Source organism: Triturus cristatus, chromosome 1_2, assembly GCF_964204655.1.
Source record: "Triturus cristatus chromosome 1_2, aTriCri1.1, whole genome shotgun sequence".
NCBI classification, from domain to species: Eukaryota; Metazoa; Chordata; class Amphibia; order Caudata; family Salamandridae; genus Triturus; species Triturus cristatus.
Window position 1 is genome coordinate 1,130,855,787 of NC_140580.1, and position 18,717 is coordinate 1,130,874,503.

The following is an 18,717-nucleotide window of genomic DNA, read 5'->3' on the forward strand; positions in this document are numbered from 1 at the left end:
GGGGCAGAGATCTGCAGCACTATCTAATCATTCTGTCCCATTCCTCTCGACCGTTAAGTCCTAGATAATAAGATTTAAATTTGGACATATAAAACTGTTCTCTCTGTTTACGTTTTTTGTTTAAATCTCCTCCCCTTACTGAAATCCTGATCTTTTCTAAGATGAACCACTTGATGTCATCCATATTGTGGTTTTCAGATGTCCAATGTTCAACCAAAGGAGCATTCTTTCTTCGGTTTCTTATTGCGGATCGATGCTCCGTGAGCCTTAGACGCATTTCACGTCCGGTTTCTCCAATGTAACATTTGTTACAAGGACACAGCAATAGGTACACTACATTAGATGTGCGACAATTAACATGTTCGTTCATCCAATGAGTTATACCGTTGATTTCCAGTTTGTCGGTCTTAATGATGCTCTTACAGTGTGAGCAAGACCCACATGGCAGGTTTCCCCTAATAGGAGTATTATTTGCAATACTCCTTAGTCCCCCACTCTTTGGTTCTTTAAAGGTATGCACTAAATGGTTCCTGATGGTCTTGTTCCTCCTGTATGCATATGTTGGTTTAGCCATTGGTATCACTCCTACCTTATTCAATATGCCCCAGTTCTTGTTAATCAGGTTTTTTACCTTGTTACTAAAGCCGTTGTAGTCTGATACCATTATAATTCCATCATTACGATCATTCGTTTTTGTCGATGTCTCGAACAGACTATCACGGTTATAGTACTTGGCGCGCTTATAAGCTAGTTTTATTAAGCGCTTAGGGTATCCTCTCTGTGCAAGCTTAACTCTAAGGATGGCTGCGTGTTTTTCATAACTGGATCTATCGCTGCAGTTACGCCTAATCCGTAAGAATTGGCTGAAAGGTATCCCATCTTTCTGGCATTTAGGATGGTAGCTGGTATGGTGAAGCAGGGTGTTACGGTCTGTGGGTTTTACGAACAATTCTACATTGAGGACTCCTTCTTTTTCATGGATCCTGATGTCTAGGAAGTCTACTGCTGATTGACTTTTATTTGAGGTAAACTTAAGATTTGGATCCCCGCAATTGATCCATTCAAGGAAGGTGTCTAAATCCCTTTCTGGACCGTCCCAAATGAAGAAAATGTCGTCTATGAATCTAGACCAGCACTTTACATTCTCAAAAAAGGGACACATCTCATTGTAGATATGTTGGGTCTCAAATCTCCCAACATACAGGCATGCCAGGCTGGGAGCACATGTGGCTCCCATACTGGTGCCCTTGATCTGGCAGTAGTGATCTTGCTTGAATAAGAAGATGTTGTTTTTTAGAATTATATCAATGCATTTTATGATGAAGGTGTTTTGTGCAGTAAGATCCCCTGCCTCATTTCCCAAAATGTCCTCCATCATTCTCACAGTATCCTCTTGTGGGATATTGGTATATAATGCTTCAATATCTAAGCATACCAGCCATTGGGTGTCTTTATTGAATACTAAACCCTCAATTTTAGAAATCATATGGGTGGTATCTTTTATATATGAGGGTAGTTGTGTGACCAAAGGCTGGATGAAGTGGTCCACATATTTGCTGAGAGGCTCAGTCAAAGATTCAATTCCTGACACTATAGGGCGCATTGGGGGGTCTTCCAGGTTTTTGTGAACTTTGGGCAGCCCATATAGTGCTGGGACCTTAGGGTTCTCATTAATTAGGAATCGATATTCCTCTTCGCATATTATATTGTCTTCTTTAGCGAAGGTTACAACATCTCTCACCTTTTTCTTAAGACTGTCCCATTCTCTCACGCTACTGGATTTATAGTGTGTCTCATTATTCAGTAGTTTAAGCATTCTGTTTTCATAGTCTTCAGTGGTTAACACCACTATGCTCCCTCCCTTGTCTCCTGGTTTTATGGTGATATCATCACAGGATGACAAGGACTTTAGTGCCGCCCTTTCCTGTTTTGATAAATTGTTTTCAGTCCATACTTTTGTATCTAATAGCTTCTCTAAACCAGTGGTCACTGCTTTTTCAAAGGTATCCACCTCTTGTCCTACCATTGCTGTATTAGGTGTCCAGATGGATGGTGGTTTGAGGCCCGATTTATTAGTGGTCTCTCTACTCTCTTTCCCTTCAAAAAACTTTTTTATTCTGACTTTTCTGAATAGGTCCCTCACATCCCTTTCTATGTTAAATCTACAGCCTATTGTGCTGGGGGCAAAACCTAATCCCTTCTCTAAAACACTAATCTCATGTGTTGTGAGTATTTTGTTAGAAAGGTTTATTATTGGGGCTTTGAAGGTTGCTTCCTCTATTTCTAGTCTTTGTATTGGGGGTGTCAGGTGTTCTAATTCTATTCCCAATCTTTGTGGCTGCGGGTCCGCATGTAGGGTCTCCTCATGGTTCCCGCTACTTGTTGGTTGCCCTGACAACCCCTCCCCCGGGCTTTGAATCCTCTCTGTTGGCGCCTTTGTTGCTGCCCTAAAAAAACTGGTTGGTATTCCCTGTTGTTTACCTGACCTCCTTCTCTTGTGTCAGTTCTGTTTCGTTGTTCCTGATTTCTTTCCCCTTCTGATTCAGAACTGTTGTATGATGTATCGGAGAATGTCACATTCTTCCTGTGGTACCTATTCCTATTGTAGGTAAATTGTTTACCATTGTACTCTGTAGGTGCTGGTTGCTCATAATAGTCTTTCTGAATATATGGGTACACAGATTCATTTTTGTAATTAGCTATGTCTTTACGTAGCTTGTTTGTTTTTTTGTTTATCATATATTCTTGATAGCCGCTGATGTCTTCCTTTATTTCATCTAATTTTTTCTTCGCGTCATCTAGCGTTGTGCTTTCGTTTAGTTGTTTCTCAAGGGTCTCGATCTCCTCCCTTTCTATTATAATAATGGCTTGTGCGGTTTCTATTATGAGCAACATCCAATCGCGACTACATCTGTTCGCGATTAGTGTCCAGCTTTCCTTGAACTTCTCATTATTCACGAATAAACCCGGTTCGTTTCTAATCTGAAGTCCTACAGGTATAATGCCCTTCCTGCAATACTGAATGATAAACTCAGAATGTAATTCCGTGCGTATCATTTTTTTCTTTAGGTTCCAAGGTTTATTCCACCTCTCATCATCGTTTTTTGTTAATGTCATGGAATTAATGGTTTTTGATGAATCTCCTATCAGTTGTTTAAATTGGTCTTCTGAGAAGCCAAACGTGCGTAAAGTATCCATTTTATAGGGTAGCGCCCACTCTCCAGCTGCAAGAGCTGTAGAACAATCTCAAAAAAGAGAGTTTCCCAGGGACCAGAAAGGACTGGGTGTCAGATATTTATCAAAAAAAGATTCCTTTCTGTGTATTACTCTTTTAGTTGGTGACCATGAGGCCTACACATTTAGATCAATAACCTTTGATTTTTGACTGTGACACTGGACAAATATTATTACTCCAGACTAGAATATACTTTTTGTTACTCTCAAAATTTATTTTTCATAGGAAAACACTTATGTTCAATAAAATCATATTTTAAAATTGCATTCAATATATACTCTGATTGGGTGCTCTGGTACAGTCTTATATATGCTATCTAACAATTCCGTATTACGGTATCTATCTCAGAGTCACACACACTTCAAATCATGTACTTTCAAAATTGCAAATTAAATACTACACAAATACATTTCATATGCTTTAAAAAGTCCCACTGTCGACGCGTTTCGGTGCATAGGTTACAATAGTAGCACCTTCCTCAGGACGGACGAGAATTTAAAACCAAAGTTTTGTTCTTCTTTCTAAAAAAGAGAATGCATATAATTAATACCATTTCCCTATGGAGAGTTGATTCTAGTTCTGGGCTATGCTGTTAGTGTCACTTATACATATTGTCTGCCCTTACTTTAAGTGTAGGGGTTGAAGTCCTTCTGTGGGTGTTCAGGACGACTTTATCACTTCTCAACTTTTGTGATTTTAGACCACTTGCATCATAGTCAGTGGAGTCATAGAATTCTACAAAAAGAGCATGGAGTTATTTCACCATACTTTTTGAGCCTATTAGCCTATTCTCATGCTGTTAAGCAAAACACTTACTTTTAAAAAGTCACGTTGACACATGTTCAATGGTGTCTTAAAGCAGGTACGTCTTTCGATATGCACCGCCTGTATTCAATTGTTTAGCTGTGCCTGTAAGGTACATAGATAATGCTATATACTTCAAATAATGATGTCATGGCACTGGTGTTTATTCTCAACAAATACATCCATATACCTACCAATAGGTTTTTCGCCTAATGTTTAAGTTCAGGCTGTCCTTCCCTGCACCTTTTCAAGTGGTGTCCTGATACCTGTACCGGAATAACATGACGTTCAATTTAAGTGTACAGTTATCCATAGATCATGGCTTTAGACATCTACCTATCCCCTACTCCTTCTAAATTAGAAAGGGGTTCAGTACATACCAGTTAGAGCCTGCAATATCTTGTGGCAGCCTGAATCTTGACAACGCTGTCTTCTTTTCTTTAAGCGCTGTCAGCCACACTGTAGGTTTTCTTGGGGGTGTTTTTACTTTTACTCCCAACCTGTGTATTAAAAGTCATATTGGAGGAGGTTTTATTTAGATCCTCGCATAGAAGAATCTTCTTATCGCATTCCCCAGATTTTGCCAAATTTGCTAATTACAAGTATGTCCTCTACTCTCATTGTCACTCATGCTGTTTTAAAGCAGTGCTGAGGTGTACTTTAATATTTCTTTATCAGAGGTAACTAACAGAAACCGTGCCCTGTTCGCTTTGCAGTGCTACAGCGTTAAAAGCGATTGTCACAAGCAGCCCCTCCCTAGAGCACTTGCTTAATGACCCTCCCTAGAGCACTTGCTTAATGCAAGCTGATAGACTAAGGTCTTCAGAAAAGGAGTACCACAACTTTCCCCCTTTCCTAGGATTTCAGTCTTGGAATCCTGCATAGGAGAAAAGATTCTCTCCCTCACTCTACATACATTCGAGTGCCCAATGCTTACTCAAGTCTTCTATCCATCTAGTTTGCACCAAAGCGGTCCTTACCTTTAAAAATCGGCGAGCCTGCTAGTCACAACGTCCTGCTTCCACCGCAACTGGTGAATGCAGTCGTTTGTGCAGGCTTTAAATACCCCTAGGCATACTTAATTGGATGCCTATTACCTGCCAAATTGGTATTTAACATTCAATTAAGGTAGCCGTCTATCGGCGCCATTTTAGTAGTTTTTTGCATCAATCCTTTAAGGACTACAGGTCCATGGGTTCAATCCCGGGTCCTCCTGTTTGCCGAATTTTAAGCTGGTGACTATTATTATTTCTGATTTGTTTATAACACTGTCCCCTTTTCTTTTAATATTGTAAACTTCCTCCTGGGCACACCGGTTTGTTCAGACCGATTTTCGATCGTTTTCGGCCGCCATTTTGGTAGTTTTTAAGTCTTATTTGCGAACTACAGAACCACGGGTTCAATCCCCGGTCCCCCTGGTTACTGATTTTCGAATTTTTCCATATTTGCCGATTTTTCAGCTGGTGACTTGTATTATTTCTAATTTATTTATAACAATATCCCATCTTATTTTGATATTGTAAACTTCCTCCTGGGCACACCGGTTTATTCAGACCGAATTTCGATAATTTTCGGCCGCCATTTTTGTAGTTTTTTAGTCTAGTTTGCGAACTACAGAATCACGGGTTCGATCCCCGGTCCCCCTGGTTGTTGATTTTCGAATTTATCCAGGTTAATATTTCTACCTTGCTGGTTACAAGTTCACATTAAATTCACGCCATTTTTGCAGTTCGCTATGCTGCATTGTTAAGGAACTACACGGTCACTGAATTGGTCCCCAGCCCTATATTTCACAGAATTTGAGTATTAGTCTCTCTAATTACACAAGATACTGTTTAATTGATTTGCAACTGGCATCTTGGTATTATGTCATAGTTCTCTTTGTGCACAGAAGTACTAGGATGCAATGCTCATTAACTGCCTCATTCTGTGCTCAACTGTTATTCCTCTACTCGGCTGGTGGTTCCATGATCACATATTTCAATAAACCTGTAGGGCATGCCAATTTTCACACATTTCTTATTGTGAGGTGTGTCCCCTTATCCCACCCTATGGTCGTAGGTCAAAACAATTTATACTCCACAACAAATGTCATACGGTTCACTATTGCTATTCACCATATACTACATTTCATATCATTTGTGTATTCTTCTATACAACAAGAAAAAAACAGTTACTGTAAAATGAATGGGTATAAAGTTCAACCTTGCTATTGGACATCTTCTACACTGCATGTCTGCTTTATTCAGTTATAAAAATAAAATAGAACAGTCACCGTGTTACATTGGGTATACCTGCATTGTGCTTTTTGTTAACAATATCTAATACAACATGATTCTTTTGCATAGTCTTTACAGAAAATACTTGCATTATAGCTACAATGCCATCCTAAATACATAATACAATTTTCATTGCCTATACTTGCTTATTTCTCCCCATTGGGGCCAGCCTTAATTTGGGTCGTGTTAATCCTGATATTTATTAGGGAGATGATTACAGACTTTCATATTACTATCCTGTATTTCTTGGATGTGGTGGGGCAGAGATCTGCAGCACTATCTAATCATTCTGTCCCATTCCTCTCGACCGTTAAGTCCTAGATAATAAGATTTAAATTTGGACATATAAAACTGTTCTCTCTGTTTACGTTTTTTGTTTAAATCTCCTCCCCTTACTGAAATCCTGATCTTTTCTAAGATGAACCACTTGATGTCATCCATATTGTGGTTTTCAGATGTCCAATGTTCAACCAAAGGAGCATTCTTTCTTTGGTTTCTTATTGCGGATCGATGCTCCGTGAGCCTTAGACGCATTTCACGTCCGGTTTCTCCAATGTAACATTTGTTACAAGGACACAGCAATAGGTACACTACATTAGATGTGCGACAATTAACATGTTCGTTCATCCAATGAGTTATACCGTTGATTTCCAGTTTGTCGGTCTTAATGATGCTCTTACAGTGTGAGCAAGACCCACATGGCAGGTTTCCCCTAATAGGAGTATTATTTGCAATACTCCTTAGTCCCCCACTCTTTGGTTCTTTAAAGGTATGCACTAAATGGTTCCTGATGGTCTTGTTCCTCCTGTATGCATATGTTGGTTTAGCCATTGGTATCACTCCTACCTTATTCAATATGCCCCAGTTCTTGTTAATCAGGTTTTTTACCTTGTTACTAAAGCCGTTGTAGTCTGATACCATTATAATTCCATCATTACGATCATTCGTTTTTGTCGATGTCTCGAACAGACTATCACGGTTATAGTACTTGGCGCGCTTATAAGCTAGTTTTATTAAGCGCTTAGGGTATCCTCTCTGTGCAAGCTTAACTCTAAGGATGGCTGCGTGTTTTTCATAACTGGATCTATCGCTGCAGTTACGCCTAATCCGTAAGAATTGGCTGAAAGGTATCCCATCTTTCTGGCATTTAGGATGGTAGCTGGTATGGTGAAGCAGGGTGTTAGGGTCTGTGGGTTTTACGAACAATTCTACATTGAGGACTCCTTCTTTTTCATGGATCCTGATGTCTAGGAAGTCTACTGCTGATTGACTTTTATTTGAGGTAAACTTAAGATTTGGATCCCCGCAATTGATCCATTCAAGGAAGGTGTCTAAATCCCTTTCTGGACCGTCCCAAATGAAGAAAATGTCGTCTATGAATCTAGACCAGCACTTTACATTCTCAAAAAAGGGACACATCTCATTGTAGATATGTTGGGTCTCAAATCTCCCAACATACAGGCATGCCAGGCTGGGAGCACATGTGGCTCCCATACTGGTGCCCTTGATCTGGCAGTAGTGATCTTGCTTGAATAAGAAGATGTTGTTTTTTAGAATTATATCAATGCATTTTATGATGAAGGTGTTTTGTGCAGTAAGATCCCCTGCCTCATTTCCCAAAATGTCCTCCATCATTCTCACAGTATCCTCTTGTGGGATATTGGTATATAATGCTTCAATATCTAAGCATACCAGCCATTGGGTGTCTTTATTGAATACTAAACCCTCAATTTTAGAAATCATATGGGTGGTATCTTTTATATATGAGGGTAGTTGTGTGACCAAAGGCTGGATGAAGTGGTCCACATATTTGCTGAGAGGCTCAGTCAAAGATTCAATTCCTGACACTATAGGGCGCATTGGGGGGTCTTCCAGGTTTTTGTGAACTTTGGGCAGCCCATATAGTGCTGGGACCTTAGGGTTCTCATTAATTAGGAATCGATATTCCTCTTCGCATATTATATTGTCTTCTTTAGCGAAGGTTACAACATCTCTCACCTTTTTCTTAAGACTGTCCCATTCTCTCACGCTACTGGATTTATAGTGTGTCTCATTATTCAGTAGTTTAAGCATTCTGTTTTCATAGTCTTCAGTGGTTAACACCACTATGCTCCCTCCCTTGTCTCCTGGTTTTATGGTGATATCATCACAGGATGACAAGGACTTTAGTGCCGCCCTTTCCTGTTTTGATAAATTGTTTTCAGTCCATACTTTTGTATCTAATAGCTTCTCTAAACCAGTGGTCACTGCTTTTTCAAAGGTATCCACCTCTTGTCCTACCATTGCTGTATTAGGTGTCCAGATGGATGGTGGTTTGAGGCCCGATTTATTAGTGGTCTCTCTACTCTCTTTCCCTTCAAAAAACTTTTTTATTCTGACTTTTCTGAATAGGTCCCTCACATCCCTTTCTATGTTAAATCTACAGCCTATTGTGCTGGGGGCAAAACCTAATCCCTTCTCTAAAACACTAATCTCATGTGTTGTGAGTATTTTGTTAGAAAGGTTTATTATTGGGGCTTTGAAGGTTGCTTCCTCTATTTCTAGTCTTTGTATTGGGGGTGTCAGGTGTTCTAATTCTATTCCCAATCTTTGTGGCTGCGGGTTCGCATGTAGGGTCTCCTCATGGTTCCCGCTACTTGTTGGTTGCCCTGACAACCCCTCCCCCGGGCTTTGAATCCTCTCTGTTGGCGCCTTTGTTGCTGCCCTAAAAAAACTGGTTGGTATTCCCTGTTGTTTACCTGACCTCCTTCTCTTGTGTCAGTTCTGTTTCGTTGTTCCTGATTTCTTTCCCCTTCTGATTCAGAACTGTTGTATGATGTATCGGAGAATGTCACATTCTTCCTGTGGTACCTATTCCTATTGTAGGTAAATTGTTTACCATTGTACTCTGTAGGTGCTGGTTGCTCATAATAGTCTTTCTGAATATATGGGTACACAGATTCATTTTTGTAATTAGCTATGTCTTTACGTAGCTTGTTTGTTTTTTTGTTTATCATATATTCTTGATAGCCGCTGATGTCTTCCTTTATTTCATCTAATTTTTTCTTCGCGTCATCTAGCGTTGTGCTTTCGTTTAGTTGTTTCTCAAGGGTCTCGATCTCCTCCCTTTCTATTATAATAATGGCTTGTGCGGTTTCTATTATGAGCAACATCCAATCGCGACTACATCTGTTCGCGATTAGTGTCCAGCTTTCCTTGAACTTCTCATTATTCACGAATAAACCCGGTTCGTTTCTAATCTGAAGTCCTACAGGTATAATGCCCTTCCTGCAATACTGAATGATAAACTCAGAATGTAATTCCGTGCGTATCATTTTTTTCTTTAGGTTCCAAAGTTTATTCCACCTCTCATCATCGTTTTTTGTTAATGTCATGGAATTAATGGTTTTTGATGAATCTCCTATCAGTTGTTTAAATTGGTCTTCTGAGAAGCCAAACGTGCGTAAAGTATCCATTTTATAGGGTAGCGCCCACTCTCCAGCTGCAAGAGCTGTAGAACAATCTCAAAAAAGAGAGTTTCCCAGGGACCAGAAAGGACTGGGTGTCAGATATTTATCAAAAAAAGATTCCTTTCTGTGTATTACTCTTTTAGTTGGTGACCATGAGGCCTACACATTTAGATCAATAACCTTTGATTTTTGACTGTGACACTGGACAAATATTATTACTCCAGACTAGAATATACTTTTTGTTACTCTCAAAATTTATTTTTCATAGGAAAACACTTATGTTCAATAAAATCATATTTTAAAATTGCATTCAATATATACTCTGATTGGGTGCTCTGGTACAGTCTTATATATGCTATCTAACAATTCCGTATTACGGTATCTATCTCAGAGTCACACACACTTCAAATCATGTACTTTCAAAATTGCAAATTAAATACTACACAAATACATTTCATATGCTTTAAAAAGTCCCACTGTCGACGCGTTTCGGTGCATAGGTTACAATAGTAGCACCTTCCTCAGGACGGACGAGAATTTAAAACCAAAGTTTTGTTCTTCTTTCTAAAAAAGAGAATGCATATAATTAATACCATTTCCCTATGGAGAGTTGATTCTAGTTCTGGGCTATGCTGTTAGTGTCACTTATACATATTGTCTGCCCTTACTTTAAGTGTAGGGGTTGAAGTCCTTCTGTGGGTGTTCAGGACGACTTTATCACCTCTCAACTTTTGTGATTTTAGACCACTTGCATCATAGTCAGTGGAGTCATAGAATTCTACAAAAAGAGCATGGAGTTATTTCACCATACTTTTTGAGCCTATTAGCCTATTCTCATGCTGTTAAGCAAAACACTTACTTTTAAAAAGTCACGTTGACACATGTTCAATGGTGTCTTAAAGCAGGTACGTCTTTCGATATGCACCGCCTGTATTCAATTGTTTAGCTGTGCCTGTAAGGTACATAGATAATGCTATATACTTCAAATAATGATGTCATGGCACTGGTGTTTATTCTCAACAAATACATCCATATACCTACCAATAGGTTTTTCGCCTAATGTTTAAGTTCAGGCTGTCCTTCCCTGCACCTTTTCAAGTGGTGTCCTGATACCTGTACCGGAATAACATGACGTTCAATTTAAGTGTACAGTTATCCATAGATCATGGCTTTAGACATCTACCTATCCCCTACTCCTTCTAAATTAGAAAGGGGTTCAGTACATACCAGTTAGAGCCTGCAATATCTTGTGGCAGCCTGAATCTTGACAACGCTGTCTTCTTTTCTTTAAGCGCTGTCAGCCACACTGTAGGTTTTCTTGGGGGTGTTTTTACTTTTACTCCCAACCTGTGTATTAAAAGTCATATTGGAGGAGGTTTTATTTAGATCCTCGCATAGAAGAATCTTCTTATCGCATTCCCCAGATTTTGCCAAATTTGCTAATTACAAGTATGTCCTCTACTCTCATTGTCACTCATGCTGTTTTAAAGCAGTGCTGAGGTGTACTTTAATATTTCTTTATCAGAGGTAACTAACAGAAACCGTGCCCTGTTCGCTTTGCAGTGCTACAGCGTTAAAAGCGATTGTCACAAGCAGCCCCTCCCTAGAGCACTTGCTTAATGACCCTCCCTAGAGCACTTGCTTAATGCAAGCTGATAGACTAAGGTCTTCAGAAAAGGAGTACCACAACTTTCCCCCTTTCCTAGGATTTCAGTCTTGGAATCCTGCATAGGAGAAAAGATTCTCTCCCTCACTCTACATACATTCGAGTGCCCAATGCTTACTCAAGTCTTCTATCCATCTAGTTTGCACCAAAGCGGTCCTTACCTTTAAAAATCGGCGAGCCTGCTAGTCACAACGTCCTGCTTCCACCGCAACTGGTGAATGCAGTCGTTTGTGCAGGCTTTAAATACCCCTAGGCATACTTAATTGGATGCCTATTACCTGCCAAATTGGTATTTAACATTCAATTAAGGTAGCCGTCTATCGGCGCCATTTTAGTAGTTTTTTGCATCAATCCTTTAAGGACTACAGGTCCATGGGTTCAATCCCGGGTCCTCCTGTTTGCCGAATTTTAAGCTGGTGACTATTATTATTTCTGATTTGTTTATAACACTGTCCCCTTTTCTTTTAATATTGTAAACTTCCTCCTGGGCACACCGGTTTGTTCAGACCGATTTTCGATCGTTTTCGGCCGCCATTTTGGTAGTTTTTAAGTCTTATTTGCGAACTACAGAACCACGGGTTCAATCCCCGGTCCCCCTGGTTACTGATTTTCGAATTTTTCCATATTTGCCGATTTTTCAGCTGGTGACTTGTATTATTTCTAATTTATTTATAACAATATCCCATCTTATTTTGATATTGTAAACTTCCTCCTGGGCACACCGGTTTATTCAGACCGAATTTCGATAATTTTCGGCCGCCATTCTTGTAGTTTTTTAGTCTAGTTTGCGAACTACAGAATCACGGGTTCGATCCCCGGTCCCCCTGGTTGTTGATTTTCGAATTTATCCAGGTTAATATTTCTACCTTGCTGGTTACAAGTTCACATTAAATTCACGCCATTTTTGCAGTTCGCTATGCTGCATTGTTAAGGAACTACACGGTCACTGAATTGGTCCCCAGCCCTATATTTCACAGAATTTGAGTATTAGTCTCTCTAATTACACAAGATACTGTTTAATTGATTTGCAACTGGCATCTTGGTATTATGTCATAGTTCTCTTTGTGCACAGAAGTACTAGGATGCAATGCTCATTAACTGCCTCATTCTGTGCTCAACTGTTATTCCTCTACTCGGCTGGTGGTTCCATGATCACATATTTCAATAAACCTGTAGGGCATGCCAATTTTCACACATTTCTTATTGTGAGGTGTGTCCCCTTATCCCACCCTATGGTCGTAGGTCAAAACAATTTATACTCCACAACAAATGTCATACGGTTCACTATTGCTATTCACCATATACTACATTTCATATCATTTGTGTATTCTTCTATACAACAAGAAAAAAACAGTTACTGTAAAATGAATGGGTATAAAGTTCAACCTTGCTATTGGACATCTTCTACACTGCATGTCTGCTTTATTCAGTTATAAAAATAAAATAGAACAGTCACCGTGTTACATTGGGTATACCTGCATTGTGCTTTTTGTTAACAATATCTAATACAACATGATTCTTTTGCATAGTCTTTACAGAAAATACTTGCATTATAGCTACAATGCCATCCTAAATACATAATACAATTTTCATTGCCTATACTTGCTTATTTCTCCCCATTGGGGCCAGCCTTAATTTGGGTCGTGTTAATCCTGATATTTATTAGGGAGATGATTACAGACTTTCATATTACTATCCTGTATTTCTTGGATGTGGTGGGGCAGAGATCTGCAGCACTATCTAATCATTCTGTCCCATTCCTCTCGACCGTTAAGTCCTAGATAATAAGATTTAAATTTGGACATATAAAACTGTTCTCTCTGTTTACGTTTTTTGTTTAAATCTCCTCCCCTTACTGAAATCCTGATCTTTTCTAAGATGAACCACTTGATGTCATCCATATTGTGGTTTTCAGATGTCCAATGTTCAACCAAAGGAGCATTCTTTCTTTGGTTTCTTATTGCGGATCGATGCTCCGTGAGCCTTAGACGCATTTCACGTCCGGTTTCTCCAATGTAACATTTGTTACAAGGACACAGCAATAGGTACACTACATTAGATGTGCGACAATTAACATGTTCGTTCATCCAATGAGTTATACCGTTGATTTCCAGTTTGTCGGTCTTAATGATGCTCTTACAGTGTGAGCAAGACCCACATGGCAGGTTTCCCCTAATAGGAGTATTATTTGCAATACTCCTTAGTCCCCCACTCTTTGGTTCTTTAAAGGTATGCACTAAATGGTTCCTGATGGTCTTGTTCCTCCTGTATGCATATGTTGGTTTAGCCATTGGTATCACTCCTACCTTGTTCAATATGCCCCAGTTCTTGTTAATCAGGTTTTTTACCTTGTTACTAAAGCCGTTGTAGTCTGATACCATTATAATTCCATCATTACGATCATTCGTTTTTGTCGATGTCTCGAACAGACTATCACGGTTATAGTACTTGGCGCGCTTATAAGCTAGTTTTATTAAGCGCTTAGGGTATCCTCTCTGTGCAAGCTTAACTCTAAGGATGGCTGCGTGTTTTTCATAACTGGATCTATCGCTGCAGTTACGCCTAATCCGTAAGAATTGGCTGAAAGGTATCCCATCTTTACAATATCAAAATAAGATGGGATATTGTTATAAATAAATTAGAAATAATACAAGTCACCAGCTGAAAAATCGGCAAATATGGAAAAATTCGAAAATCAGTAACCAGGGGGACCGGGGATTGAACCCGTGGTTCTGTAGTTCGCAAATAAGACTTAAAAACTACCAAAATGGCGGCCGAAAACGATCGAAAATCGGTCTGAACAAACCGGTGTGCCCAGGAGGAAGTTTACAATATTAAAAGAAAAGGGGACAGTGTTATAAACAAATCAGAAATAATAATAGTCACCAGCTTAAAATTCGGCAAACAGGAGGACCCGGGATTGAACCCATGGACCTGTAGTCCTTAAAGGATTGATGCAAAAAACTACTAAAATGGCGCCGATAGACGGCTACCTTAATTGAATGTTAAATACCAATTTGGCAGGTAATAGGCATCCAATTAAGTATGCCTAGGGGTATTTAAAGCCTGCACAAACGACTGCATTCACCAGTTGCGGTGGAAGCAGGACGTTGTGACTAGCAGGCTCGCCGATTTTTAAAGGTAAGGACCGCTTTGGTGCAAACTAGATGGATAGAAGACTTGAGTAAGCATTGGGCACTCGAATGTATGTAGAGTGAGGGAGAGAATCTTTTCTCCTATGCACGATTCCAAGACTGAAATCCTAGGAAAGGGGGAAAGTTGTGGTACTCCTTTTCTGAAGACCTTAGTCTATCAGCTTGCATTAAGCAAGTGCTCTAGGGAGGGTCATTAAGCAAGTGCTCTAGGGAGGGGCTGCTTGTGACAATCGCTTTTAACGCTGTAGCACTGCAAAGCGAACAGGGCACGGTTTCTGTTAGTTACCTCTGATAAAGAAATATTAAAGTACACCTCAGCACTGCTTTAAAACAGCATGAGTGACAATGAGAGTAGAGGACATACTTGTAATTAGCAAATTTGGCAAAATCTGGGGAATGCGATAAGAAGATTCTTCTATGCGAGGATCTAAATAAAACCTCCTCCAATATGACTTTTAATACACAGGTTGGGAGTAAAAGTAAAAACACCCCCAAGAAAACCTACAGTGTGGCTGACAGCGCTTAAAGAAAAGAAGACAGCGTTGTCAAGATTCAGGCTGCCACAAGATATTGCAGGCTCTAACTGGTATGTACTGAACCCCTTTCTAATTTAGAAGGAGTAGGGGATAGGTAGATGTCTAAAGCCATGATCTATGGATAACTGTACACTTAAATTGAACGTCATGTTATTCCGGTACAGGTATCAGGACACCACTTGAAAAGGTGCAGGGAAGGACAGCCTGAACTTAAACATTAGGCGAAAAACCTATTGGTAGGTATATGGATGTATTTGTTGAGAATAAACACCAGTGCCATGACATCATTATTTGAAGTATATAGCATTATCTATGTACCTTACAGGCACAGCTAAACAATTGAATACAGGCGGTGCATATCGAAAGACGTACCTGCTTTAAGACACCATTGAACATGTGTCAACGTGACTTTTTAAAAGTAAGTGTTTTGCTTAACAGCATGAGAATAGGCTAATAGGCTCAAAAAGTATGGTGAAATAACTCCATGCTCTTTTTGTAGAATTCTATGACTCCACTGACTATGATGCAAGTGGTCTAAAATCACAAAAGTTGAGAGGTGATAAAGTCGTCCTGAACACCCACAGAAGGACTTCAACCCCTACACTTAAAGTAAGGGCAGACAATATGTATAAGTGACACTAACAGCATAGCCCAGAACTAGAATCAACTCTCCATAGGGAAATGGTATTAATTATATGCATTCTCTTTTTTAGAAAGAAGAACAAAACTTTGGTTTTAAATTCTCGTCCGTCCTGAGGAAGGTGCTACTATTGTAACCTATGCACCGAAACGCGTCGACAGTGGGACTTTTTAAAGCATATGAAATGTATTTGTGTAGTATTTAATTTGCAATTTTGAAAGTACATGATTTGAAGTGTGTGTGACTCTGAGATAGATACCGTAATACGGAATTGTTAGATAGCATATATAAGACTGTACCAGAGCACCCAATCAGAGTATATATTGAATGCAATTTTAAAATATGATTTTATTGAACATAAGTGTTTTCCTATGAAAAATAAATTTTGAGAGTAACAAAAAGTATATTCTAGTCTGGAGTAATAATATTTGTCCAGTGTCACAGTCAAAAATCAAAGGTTATTGATCTAAATGTGTAGGCCTCATGGTCACCAACTAAAAGAGTAATACACAGAAAGGAATCTTTTTTTGATAAATATCTGTAGCCCTGTTACTACATATTATACCAATACAAAACCCTGTCTATAAGGTGGAAAGATGTCTTACCTGTACATTGTACTCATTATTAGCCAAAGAATTACCAGTTTCCATCTAGGGTGAAAAAGTGTCCTGGATTTGCCAGTGACAGAGAGACAGGGAGAACTTGTCCGTGCTTGTACCGGTTAGGATTGTCGGTTTACGATCACCTCATTTTTCATGAACACCTTAATGGCTTAATGACAATGTAGGAAGCTGGCTCTGCATATACTATACCAAAGTAAGGTATAGTGTGCAGAGAGTCCAGTGGATCCACTCCACAGATATATATAGCAGAAGTTAAAGTAGATAATACCGTACTCTCTTTTGCGGTTGTGTGGTTGAGCAGTCAGGCTTATCAGTAGTCGTGGCCGCCACAAACAAAGGGTGGTGGGGCGGGTAGAGGGAGCGCAGGGGGGTCAGGAATAATGTATTAAAATAAATATAGTTACCTGAAGCCAGGCCGCCTCCTGCGAAGCTTCGCGCCTCCTCTCCTCTTCCTGGTCACAGCAGCCCCTGGGACAGACTCCCATCCAATCCCTGTGCTGCAGAGCAGCAGGGGATTGACCTGAGCGGGCTGGAAAGACGCGCCGCTCAGGCCTGGCTGTTCAATGCAGAGAAACCAAAGTCCACACGTGTGTTTGGTTTGCCTGAGCCAGCGGGCCAAACACATACGCGCACTTAAGGAGTGCACATAGACCTCCTCCTCCCATGCCCCGCCCCTCCCTACAGCGCTGGCTCAGAACTGGCAAATGACAAATAAAACAATGCTAGAACATGGTTTTATTTTTCATTTGCTGGCTCTGAGCCAGGCAGTGGGGCAACGCTCCTCCGCCATTGCTGAGGAGCCACCACTGCTTATCAGGAGGGTAGTGTTAAGCATTTGTTGTACAAACAGGCAAGAAATGATGTCACACACTCAAAGACTGAATCCAGACAAATTCTCTGTATAAATAAGTTATTTTGTTGTTTTACTTTCTAGAACTAAGCTGAACATTGTAGCCGGCAAGTTAAACTCTTCATACAATGTTACTTTTGTAATGACAGTGAAAGCTGGTTTGGTTGGAACATTTAGGTTATTTTTGCAGTGAGAAAAACAACTGCTAAACTGTTCAAAAACACTTAGAATTGTGTTAGATTACTTCGAGATGACTTCTCTAGTTTAGCATGAAACATACTCCTAACACAGTCTAACCAACACAAGAAATTAGTAAGCAGGTTGACTCGTTTACAGGCACTAAGTTACTTTTGTTGCAGGACAAGAAAGTTCAACACAAGATTTTTCATAGAAAATCCACCATACTGTCCTATCAAGAAAAACGAAGTGTTGAATTTGCAGGTAGGTAAACGGTTTTGAGAAGGGAGTTTTGGGGGGGGGTAGAACCAAGGTTCCCCAATGTTCAGGTTGGCACTCAAAGTACACCACCAGTGGCACCAGGACGGCTGAGTGCAGAGTGCAAGGTGCCATTGTTAGCCAATGGGGCTAGGGGGCACCTTGGTTGGGGGCTGCTCACAGGCAGGCCACTGAGTCTTGGGTGCCAAGCTCATAGGGCTATGGTCAGGGCTAAGGGAACCCCAGGTTAGCACCAAGTCCACACCACCAGCAGCACAGGGGCAGCCAGGTGTAGGGTGCAGTGTGCTTAGGGGTATCTGGAGCCCAATGCAATCCTACAGAGTTTGCCGGTTTGGGATTTTGGCTGCAGGCTGCAATGGCAGTGGTGCCTGTTCGTGGTGAGAGGTCTCTGAGGGTGGCATTATACAGGCAACAGCCCTCAGAGGCCTTTATCTGGCTACCACGCCCTTGGTACCATAGGTACCCCTTACAAGGAACTTACAGGTAGGCCAGAGTTGTGCCAATTGTGGCAACAAAGGTACAGTTTAGGGAAAAGAACACAGGCCCTGGGAACCTGATTGGCAGGGACCCAGGGCACACTCAGTCGAAGCACATCAGACATCTGGAAAAAAGTGTGGAGGGGGCTACTCCAACAGAAACCCATCTTCTTAGAGTTCAGGAAAGTCTTCAGGGAAGAATCAACAGCTGGGCAGCCAAATTGGAGGGCTCAGTAATGTAGGTGCACCTCAAGTCCCCTTCTCTAGGGCGCAGGGCAGACGGATGCAGGGGTGCGCTTTGAGGTTGGATTTCACATTACCGGGCCACTCGCAGTTGGGGGGGCTCCGTGCAGAGGCTGCAGGCGACATCAGGGAGTCCTTGAGGGCTCAACTCCTGGTAGACTCAGACTCTAGAGCACTGGGGGACCTCGCTGGGACCAGTGGGCCACTTGGACTCAGGCTGTAGGTGACGGGTACAGTGGGGGTTCCAGGAGTTGAGTTTCTTCCTCCTCAGATGGCTCAGGGTCTTTCCTTAGAGTTTCTTTTAA

At 40.6% G+C, this 18,717-nt stretch overlaps 2 long non-coding RNA genes across 2 annotated transcripts; one reads left to right on the forward strand and one right to left on the reverse strand.

Moving 5' to 3' along the window:
* Window positions 1–3,445: 3,445 nt before the first annotated feature.
* LOC146868814 (uncharacterized) lies at window positions 3,446–5,254 on the reverse strand. Its single transcript, XR_014966433.1, has 3 exons — window positions 4,052–5,254; window positions 3,861–3,970; window positions 3,446–3,756 (listed from the first exon to the last, which is right to left on the reverse strand). It is a non-coding gene; the product is annotated as an uncharacterized LOC146868814 (long non-coding RNA).
* Window positions 5,255–14,783: 9,529 nt separating this feature from the next.
* Window positions 14,784–16,148, forward strand: LOC146868815 (uncharacterized). The gene is made up of 3 exons (XR_014966437.1): window positions 14,784–15,542; window positions 15,624–15,733; window positions 15,838–16,148. It is a non-coding gene; the product is annotated as an uncharacterized LOC146868815 (long non-coding RNA).
* The last annotated feature ends 2,569 nt before the right edge of the window (window positions 16,149–18,717 follow it).